The sequence below is a fragment of the Oxyura jamaicensis genome, chromosome 5, assembly GCF_011077185.1.
Source record: "Oxyura jamaicensis isolate SHBP4307 breed ruddy duck chromosome 5, BPBGC_Ojam_1.0, whole genome shotgun sequence".
Taxonomy (NCBI): Eukaryota; Metazoa; Chordata; class Aves; order Anseriformes; family Anatidae; genus Oxyura; species Oxyura jamaicensis.
In genome coordinates, this window is record NC_048897.1 from 59,323,222 (window position 1) to 59,332,012 (window position 8,791).

At 39.8% G+C, this 8,791-nt stretch overlaps 2 long non-coding RNA genes across 3 annotated transcripts; one reads left to right on the top strand and one right to left on the bottom strand.

The window, feature by feature from the left end:
- Positions 1–851: 851 nt before the first annotated feature.
- Positions 852–7,680, top strand: LOC118168470. Its single transcript, XR_004751580.1, has 3 exons — positions 852–1,219; positions 3,644–3,803; positions 7,324–7,680. It is a non-coding gene; the product is annotated as an uncharacterized LOC118168470 (long non-coding RNA).
- On the bottom strand, positions 2,485–7,855 carry LOC118168469. 2 transcript variants are annotated; one of them, XR_004751579.1, is made up of 3 exons: positions 7,817–7,855; positions 3,615–4,677; positions 2,485–2,817 (listed from the first exon to the last, which is right to left on the bottom strand). It is a non-coding gene; the product is annotated as an uncharacterized LOC118168469 (long non-coding RNA). The 2 variants fall into 2 exon arrangements; XR_004751578.1 differs by having other exon boundaries at positions 2,485–2,820.
- Positions 7,856–8,791: the final 936 nt, after the last annotated feature.

Here is an 8,791-nt window from a genome sequence, read left to right on the forward strand (position 1 = left end):
CCTGAGCCAGAAACGTGGCATGTAAGGATTCATTTATGCATTTAAGAAGAGTGCTGCTTTTACACTGTTGCCATGGGACAGCTATGGCAGGAAAGGAGCAAAACACCCACATAATTATTGTTGACAGAATACAGTTCCAATTTTATCAAGTGTAACCCCTGTGTGGTATGTTGTTAAGGCAGCCATCAACATCTCAGTAAATGAAATTCTGATTTGCAAAGTCTGCAGTGCCCAAACGAAACGTACAGCCGTTATGCTAGAAAAACAGAACATGTGAAAGACATCTGCTTGACGGAGATGACAGGGGTGTGATTACTGCTAAGTCTCTGAAGAACAATTAGAGTTGTTCTTTTTATTAAATTTTTGTGTTATGATTGACATAGAAACTGAATGAACCAATATGTGAATCCAGATTACGCTGACCTAAGAAGATACTGCAAAGGATGATACTTTGCAAAATCATCTGTGGAAAAATTACAGTGCTGAGCCAAAAACCTAAATTTATCATTTTGCAAACTGCTTTTTTTTTTTTTTTTTTTCTTTTTAATCTGCTTAGCTACTATTTAAATTAGATTTCAGAGGACTGTGTAATTAAGAAGTGGGATATAATTCATCATTTGTAGAGATTACATCCGTCAGATATCTAAATAATAGAGGTTATTTATAACAGTGTCTTATAACAACCACAGAGATTTTTAACTATTATTTGATAACAATGGGAAGATGTCAAAGTATAAAACTGATTCAGGTATAACAATACTCCAGTTGTTAGGATGTAACTTGCTCCTTAATTGCATGGTAACTGACTTCAATGAGTAAAAGGAAATCTGTTTTGGGTGGGTTGTATTGAGAATATGAACACGTTTACGTGTATTTCATAGATACATGGAACAGTCTCAGTCCCTCAGAAAGGGAATATCAAAAAAGAATAATTTGTTGAAAGGTGATACTGCAGTAAATAAGTTTCATTTCTTGTAATTTGTGTAAAATGTGCAGTTCACTAAACATCTTTTTTGTACGAATCGAGCCTGCACTGCTTCTCTCTTTCCATGCGCATATTTTAAAAGGAGAGAATGGGAAGGTGTGACGTGAATAAACGCACTGAATTACTGAACAGCGTTTTGCAGCCTGCTGACCTGTAAAGGAATCTGAGGCACCAGGTCTATTTTGGTCCTTTCTGCGGAAGGCCACCTACACAGGTTCTAGAGGAGTGAAGAATGTATGAGTGCTGAAAAAAGCAGCACCTTTTCTTTAATACCTTGATCGGTGCAGTGAGGTTCAGGAGCTCTTCTCAAAAACTCACAGAAAGCTCTTCTGGTTTAAAAGTTACTGTTTTAAGCAATTTCTATGTAAAAATTTTGAATTCTCAGAAATTGCAGTCCAGGTTTGCACAACAGCGAGCTGTGTCACCAGCATCGGCAGGCAGCCTTCCTGCTTTGGCACGCAAACAGATGTCTTCAGGCAGCGCAGCACCGCTGTGCTGTGGGAAACGTCCTCTCCCAAACCCTGGCTAACCTCCCAGCCTCCTCCTGGGACTCCCTGGTGAGGCCATGGCCCTTAAACTAGGGGGGATAAAGTTTTATTTCTGTCTCATCCTGTTTTGGGCTAGGGAGGAGATAGAGTTAAGTGAAGATACGTAGGAGTGGGTTTAGGGAACCCTGCAGTATTTGGGGGTAGAGGGAAGATGGGAGACCTCTCTTGGATTTCATTTTTGTTTCATTTTTGTTTAAAGTATGCTTTCCTGTTACTATAGCTACTGGCTCTCTCATGTTCACAGAGAGATGCTTTATCACATCGCCTTTAGAAACTGACTGACTGCTGTTCCAAACCATCAAAGCCTGGGGTGAAGGGGATATGGCTGTGTAGCAGGAGACTGGAAAATCATGGAAGGACCAGACTCCAGCGTAGGAAGAGAGAAAAAAAATAGGTGCAGAGGATTGGCAAAAAATCGTGGTTGCTAGGCTTGTAACAGAAAGATGGAAGAAACAGAAAAGAAGTAGGGTATTGGGAAACCTGTGATGAAGTATTTACAACGTGAGAAAAATCAAGGAGCTGGGTTAACCCCGTGTTATCTCCTGCTCCTGGAGACAAGCAGGTTGCCAAAACTTAGATTCTCCTGCACAAGAATCTTTGAAAAAGGAAATGGGAGACCTCTGTGAGAAGAGATTGCTCTGCCAGCGAAACTCATTTAGAAAGAGGGCTGAGATCTCAGTGAGTTAGGAGCCTGCTGAGAAAAGAACATCTCTGGAAAGACTGGGCAGAAGACACTAAAACTGAATTTTGTCTGGAGATTTGTGTGGGGTTTGTTATTGAGGGGACTCCAGGGAGGTGTCGAGTCTTACAGTGCAGATGAGAAACGAACTTCAGGAGGAGCCTGGATATTGAATTCAGTGATGTTTGTTTTCTCTAGAAAACAGGTCATAATGAAGATTGCTGGGAATATGTGACATTCTCCTTGCCCTGGGTGTGGTATGCAGCTGCAATAAGGCAAATACGGTAACGGCAGCTGCCAGAGGTCCTGGAAAAGGGTAATGCCAGCCATGAGCTGTTACACAGGATGGTGGGAAAAAAGCTTTGACCGAGGAGAGAAATGTGAGGTCTCTAATTCTGGGGAAAGGAGCAGGAGGAAAGTGCATAGTCAGTGAGAAAACTTGAGAAAATTCAATAGTTGGATTTAAAATTTTAAGCTTTTAGTCTTAGATGGTCAGTTAGAGATGTCCATCTTCTATTTGATCCCTTTTCTTACAAAAGGATCTCCTCTTCATACCCATGTGCACATGGCTGTGGGATGACACACATGAAACCGGCTTCAGGTCTCTGCTTTGAAAAAACCCAAATGTTGACAGACACAGACGTGTAAATGTTGAATTGAGTGCTTCTCAGTGTTCTCAGGCCTACAGCAACCTTTGCCAAAGAAAGTAAGAAAAAGACCCTTAACTCTTCATGATAAATCTTGTTTACATCTCTGGAAATGATCCTGTACTTTGACATGTAATTGTTCTTTTGTATTTTTAATGTATTTCTCCCCTCTACAAATAACTCAGACACTGTGCAGCCTGATAACTATAGGCACTTGGGTTATTTTGGAATGATACGTAGACAAAATTATGACTGTTATTAGTTTAATTCTTGATTATGATATATAACTTAGTTCAAGGATTCTAGGCATGAGGTATATACATTATTGGGACTTTGGGAATTGAAAAAGAGAAAAAATTGAAGAGAACTGATAGGACTGCGTTAAATATAGTAACTATAAAAATTCGTGTGACAGAAAATTGTAAATTGACATAGTCATTAGGCAGTGTATTCATTCATTTTTGCTTTCACATGCATTTTTGTGCATTTTAGGGGACAAGCTTAACTTGGCTCCTGAAATAAAAAATTTCTAGGCAATAGGGTATTCAGGTGAGTAAAGTAATTGGATATATATTCAGATATTAGCATCTAAAAGGTAAATCAGCTGGATAAAAATGAAGATCTGTACGGAAGACACAAGCAAGTAATATTCTTTTGAAGTTATCTTCTGGATTCCACAAAGGTGATTTTGGCGTGAATACAATTCTAAATCCTGACAGTGCAGAGTAGAAAACCATTTGACTAAAAGTAGTTACCTTTTCGTTTTGTTTTGTTTTACTCCTAGGAGAGTTCAGCATGTTCTGGAAGGAGAAGTTTGGATTTGTTATGCAGCACGAGTGTTGCCTTCTCAATGTCATTTTCCCATCTGTCTTGCTCAGCAGTGTTGCAGCCTCAGCTGATCCATGTGTGCAGTCGTCAGGCAGATCATACTGCACAGTGATACAGTAAGCCTGAATAATACCCTTGTGCAACGTCTGCCGTGCTCCATAATGTTCTCAGAGGAAACGCAGTTACAATTTGAGCTTGTTTATATTCTTTCCAGTGGCCAGGAAAATGAATAATTCCTTTTTCCGTATTTGGAATTCCCTCTATAATAGATTTTACATTATTTAATCTTCCTTGCTTTATGAGCTCTATTTATCTGGCACTCTTGCCTAACACTAGTCCCATGGAAATTTAGGGTAACCTTTTAATCTATTGCAAGGGAAGCAGGCTCTAAAAATCTTTCTTTTGCTAATATTTGCCATCGCTTTCCCCATGGCATAAATTGTACTGTCCACAAAATGCAAAAGATCTGTTTCATTTAATATCAATGATTAAAAAGATGAAACGCAATCCATCGGTGACAATACCTTTCTGGTTCTCTTCAACATTGATTTGGAATTGCAAGCAAACAATTATTAATATATTTTTTGAAACTGAATGCTTTCTAATATCCTTCATGAAAAGGCCACCACCGTCACTTTGCTTTGGGTAGTGGTTTTGGATATGTATTAATCCTGTCCTGAAAAGTACTTAGGCTGGAAAGAGGCAACATCTTGCAGATATTTTGCCTGACTTTTGCACATACCTTTGACTCTTGCCATCCCTTCCTTGTGTCTAGCTCTTTTGTCTTCTGTGGATCATGTGGTTACCACACATTGTTTCTGTGAGCTAGGCAGCCACTTGATAATGGTGCTCTTCAGTAGGCAGAAGGTGATGGAAATTTTTTTACGTCCACTTACTTCTAAAAAACTTATCATTTTGAATCAGCCTCTGTTTTCCTGGAAAGGTAGGATAAAAGGGATCCTGTGAGATCATCTGCTCACAGCTCCTCATCTGGAAAACAACAACCACAAATAATACTTAGAATCTCTCTGACAGAAATTTTGTCTGGACCAGCCTTTACAAACTGGGGATAAAGAGAATATCATGACATATTCCTACTTAATCTGTTTTATTGAAAATTACATTTGGGAAATTTTCTATGTAGTATCTATCTTCGAATTTATCTTCGTATAAATCAAGATAATATTCACCCTAAAATGGGAGAACGGGGAATACAATTGATTGATATGTATTTAAAAAAAAATACTATATTTTTATTTTGGAAAAAAAAAAAAAAGATATTTTTGTCTTATTTGCTTCTCACACCTAATAAGGTGGTATTTTGTCTGTGTTTAACTTAAATATTATTTATTGGCCATCTTCTTGATGAAAACGATTTTGTATCTCAGAGTTAAAACAAACAAACAAAACCTGTCAGCATGTTTGATCTTTTCCTTTGTGGTATTCTGTAATCGTATGGCATGGCATGGGTTCTAGCTTTGCATGGCCTTTTTTGAGTTTTCAGGTTATTGAAGAACCCTGTTGATGCCACTACTATTTTTATTCTGCACTGACATACCAACATCAGGTAATCAATGGCAAATGTTCTCCTTTTTTCTTTGTAATTCTTTTTGAAGAGACCCTGCCAGGAAGTGTCTTTAAGTGTCTGAAGTCTACCATTTCTGTGGGTTCAAACTTGTAGTAATCAGGGCCCTCAGCATGTTTCCTTGAGTTGCCTAGAGATAGGCAAACCTGTTATTCTTATTGTGCTATTTTTGGAATCATTAACGCTGTTATCTGAGATGACTTTCCCATGCTGTTTGAGAGTTTAAGAGTGAAGTTGTTTTCCTTAATTTGAATGAATAAACCCTACCTGATCCTTAGTGAAGTTCCTCCATCACCTGAAGCAGTGTTGCAATGTTGGCAAAATAGTATCAGAAATGTTCCTGGAGTACAGGCTTGCCTAATTTCTCAAGATCTTTCATGTTTTCCCTATTGTCTAACATATTCTTCTAACTGTAAGAACTTAGGTTTTGATTTCTGGTCTCTTAAGCAATTGTCACTTCTGGATGGAAATCTTACTGCACAATCTTGAAGAACAATTCAGTTGCACAGCCTATATTTGAGTGCAATGAGAAAAAGAATTGGACAAACTGCTCCAAAATGGTCTTCCAAATTAATCTCTATCACTATGTAACTTATTGTCATTTTAATTCTCAGCTGTTCTGAGCAGAGCTGGCAAATCACACTAAAAGGCGTATCATACATTTTACAACATGGCTTATGAGCCTTCTTAATCAGAATTCACTAATTTGAATTCATTGCTTCTCAAATGCCCTGCCTCTGACTAGCCTCTCACCTTTCATAGGTTGTCTTTGTCCTTTCAAAAATGTTCAGACCGTGAAAAAGTATGAAAAAGCCATAAATAGCAGGTTTTTCTATGTATTGTAACTCACTTCAGTTAAGTTTTCCAAATCAGCAGCAGCTCTTGACCTCTAAGACCATCAAATTCAATTATACTCAATTCTCAGAAAAAAATAGAAAATAGATCATTAGAGTACACAGCCAACTGTGTGAAATCCAGCTGTGATTCTGTAGCCTCCTAGACACTGGATCTAATTGTGACTGATGGAAATCATACTTCAAGATTTTTTTGGTTGGAGATTCTTATAAAGCATTTCCAGTGTTATTTCTAGATTTGTCTGTACATTTTGTTGAAAAGTTATATGAAGGGTTGAAAAAGTGCAGGGAAATATACTGAACTCAGTGGGGCAGGGGAAATAATATAGAATTGGGGAAAAAAAAAAAAAAAACAACAAACAGAAATGAGAGTGAGATATTGGTGATCAGTAAAGGTGGGTTGTAAAGCAAAGGGCTGAAAAGAAAGGAAAAGAACGCTCATACTTGGTTGTTTGATTTTATTCTAGAAGTAGCAAGGTGTAGGTAAAGATTTTGGTGCACCTTTTAAAATATATTACTGTCCTCCACAGGCAAAAAGGAATTTAAAAATTACCTGAGAAAGTGCTTCTTAGGATGCAGACAGAACAAATAACCCTAGTAGTGTGTTCAGATAGAGCTGCCAAATGTGGGTTCAAACCCGTAGTATTTGGGGACCTCAGCACGTCTCCTTCGGTTATCCAGTTATCAACAAAAGGAGCCTGGCAACTCTTAGCTTTTATTAGACTCTTAATTGTGTTGAATAACACATTTCATTCCCATGAGCTGAATTCCTGATACTGTGGCCTGAAACTCCTGATTTAACTCTGAATAACTTATTCCAGACAGTTCCCTACAAAAGTAATAAATGATATGTAAAAGAAAATAAAAGTGGCTGAGGTCAGCCAGGGACAACTGAAACTAGAGCTTTAGCACCAGCTATAAGCAGGAAAAATAGTCAAAAAAAAATAATCAGAAGAATTTGGTAAACTTATTAATGAATGATGCCTGGAGGCATTCTTTCTCCACTGCTCTAAGTCATAAACCTGCCTCCTGATGATGAGCCCAACACAAGTTAGCTTGTGAACTTTTATGAATTTAGATTGTTTTCATCTTGATCTTAATTTTAGACTAGAGCTCTGCATGTTACTACAATAGAACAGGGCTTTTAAATACTGCATTTATCTGAAATTAACTGATGTACGTATTCTAATGTTGCAGGCACTACGATAGATCAGCTCAAGATTTGGTAATATGACAAGGGTCACAAATTGAAAAAAGGGAGCTTTGAACTTGACGCAAAGAAAGAATCTTCTAAATTCAACGTTGGCCCTGCAGACGTTGGACTCTTCCGTTGCCAGCACTGAGGGGAATCAATTAAATCGGAGCTGGGTTCAAAGCAACCAAAAGGAGGCGATTCTTCATACATGCCTCAGGTAAGATGAGCATCAGGAAGAGTTTGCCACTGGGTGTTTTGGACGTGGGCTCTAAGGTAGTCTGGACACATTCACAGAAGACATCCATTGGGCCAAAGCGTGGTGGAGTTACCTGCTAATGAGTTCACACAGCTGACAGAGAATGAAATATTTGCTCCATGGCATCAAGGTACATTAATCTCTCCAGAGCATGAGATTCTTATCTCTTTTGTGCAGGCTTAGCATGTAATGATGCTAAGCAACTGGTATTTGATTTTCTGCATGAGAACTGAACTTACCGCAGGTACTTCGTTATGGGATAATTCACTTCTAATCATATTACAGCATGTCTCCAAGTTGATAGGGTTTCAAAGAAAAGCAGCACAGAAGTTCTGGAACCTCTGACAGGATAATTTTGACGGGATAACGGGCTAGAAATCATTCTCTTCCCTCTTTTTAATCAAGCGGGATAAATGAAAATTCTGTGAATTGTTGGAAGATGGAAAAATTGAGAAAGAACTATATGATAGTGTAATGTCAAGGCAATTAGTCTGTAGAAGTTAGAAATATTTCTGCAGCTGTAAAACTCTGCTAGATTTTCACAAAATCCCCACCAAACTAGACTTTAAACCCATGTTTCCTATGTGCAACTCAAGTCAAGCCACTTTGCACCATTTCTCCCATAATGTGTCTCATGTCCCAGTGGCCAAAAAGGGTGAAGGACCAACCCAGTCACTCCTTGGTGCTCTGTGTACGGGCTGCAGCCCCTGCAGGACCCCAGCGGGCTGTCCCCACGCTGGGGGGCTGACACTTGTGCCACCCTGAACCATCCTGACTGCGGCCAGGAGCAGCGGGCAGGGGCTGCGTGTGCCACAGCTCCACATGATGCCATCTACATGCACATACCTGCACCTTGTCAGAAGGTCCCACGAAACAGGGCAAAGTCCCCCCTCTATGCATTGCTCTTATTTCCTTCTGATAACATCTTTTGGCTACGCAGAAGAAGAAAAAGCACACGTGCGTTGTTTATAGCAGTAGTTTCCCCTTGCTCCCTTCCACATTGCCGGGCTCTCCCTCACAGCTGTGCCCTCAGTTTTCTCCACCATCCTCCTCTCGCTGCTGCAGCCGGGTGCAGTGCTGACACCTGCGACCTGCCTCTCAGCCCCGCGGCCACCTTCCCTCTCACCTGAGGGTCCCTCCTACCTGAGGACCTCGCTCCCTCCGGCCTTCCCCCGCCGGCGGAAGGCCCCCGGGCACAGCACGCTCCCACCCGC